This window comes from Mesoplodon densirostris, chromosome 1 (genome assembly GCF_025265405.1).
Source record: "Mesoplodon densirostris isolate mMesDen1 chromosome 1, mMesDen1 primary haplotype, whole genome shotgun sequence".
Lineage (NCBI taxonomy): Eukaryota > Metazoa > Chordata > Mammalia > Artiodactyla > Ziphiidae > Mesoplodon > Mesoplodon densirostris.
This window is the reverse complement of record NC_082661.1, coordinates 16,269,628-16,270,599: the sequence shown is the minus strand read 5'-3', so window position 1 is coordinate 16,270,599 and position 972 is coordinate 16,269,628. Positions and strand designations below refer to the sequence as shown.

General features: G+C 41.5%; 1 non-coding gene across 1 annotated transcript; it reads left to right on the top strand.

The window, feature by feature from the left end:
• The first annotated feature begins 511 nt into the window (after positions 1 to 511).
• Positions 512 to 584, top strand: TRNAG-ACC (transfer RNA glycine (anticodon ACC)). The gene has a single exon. It is a non-coding gene; the product is annotated as a tRNA-Gly (tRNA).
• The last annotated feature ends 388 nt before the right edge of the window (positions 585 to 972 follow it).

The following is a 972-nucleotide window of genomic DNA, read 5'->3' as shown; positions in this document are numbered from 1 at the left end:
TCCTGGCCATGAAAACATCTTCTGCTTATAGTGACACCTTAACTGAAGTTGATAGGGTTGACTTTTTGCTGGTTGGTGACAAACATGAATCCTTCATGCAAAAATCTAAGGAATAGAGCTCTGTGGCTGTCTCTGCCCCCAGAGATCTGCTGTGAGAGCGCAAGACTGCTCTTTTATCTGTGACTGCAGAAGCTAACGGGATGACTGGGAGGCCAGGGGAAAACATGCTCTAGGGATTTCTCCTTTCAGACCCTAAAACGGGAGGAAGATTAATGGCTGGCAAAGTCACACTGCAGATTATAATTCTCTTCAGGCAGGTTATAAAGGTGCACCGACAAACTCTGTGAGGTGGGGGAGATGAGGGAAGGGGGAGGCTCACAGCTGCTTTCAAAGCCATTTATCAGGAAAGAAAGTATCTCTCAATAAAAAGACACCATATCTAAAAATTCTTGCCTGGCATCCCTATCTGTTATATGTTGGAGTGTGAATGAAATATGCCTTCATAGGGACTTCCCTGGTGGTCCAGTGGTTAAGACTCTGCACTACCAAAGCAGGGGGTCCAGGTTCGATCCCTGGTGAGGGAACTAGACCCCACATGCATGCCGCAACTAAGAGTTTGCATGCCACAGCAAAGGAGACTGTGAGCCGCAACTAAGGAGCCCACCTGCCGCAACTAAGATGCAGCACAACCAAATAAATAAGTAAACTAAAAAAAAGGTCTTTAAAAAAATATATTCCTTCATAGTAATAAGAAAATAGAATTTATTCCCATGAAATACATAAATATTAGATACATATGTTTAATAAAACAAGCTGGCTTGTTCTAAACTCTAAAATGAATCAAGATTAAAATTTCATATATGGGGTTGCTCATCTATTTGATGAATTACACAGACTGGCAGCTTTATGAATACCGTAAGTGCCCCAGCTTTCTGATATAATATGGAATATTTATTTTGTAAGATAGATAGC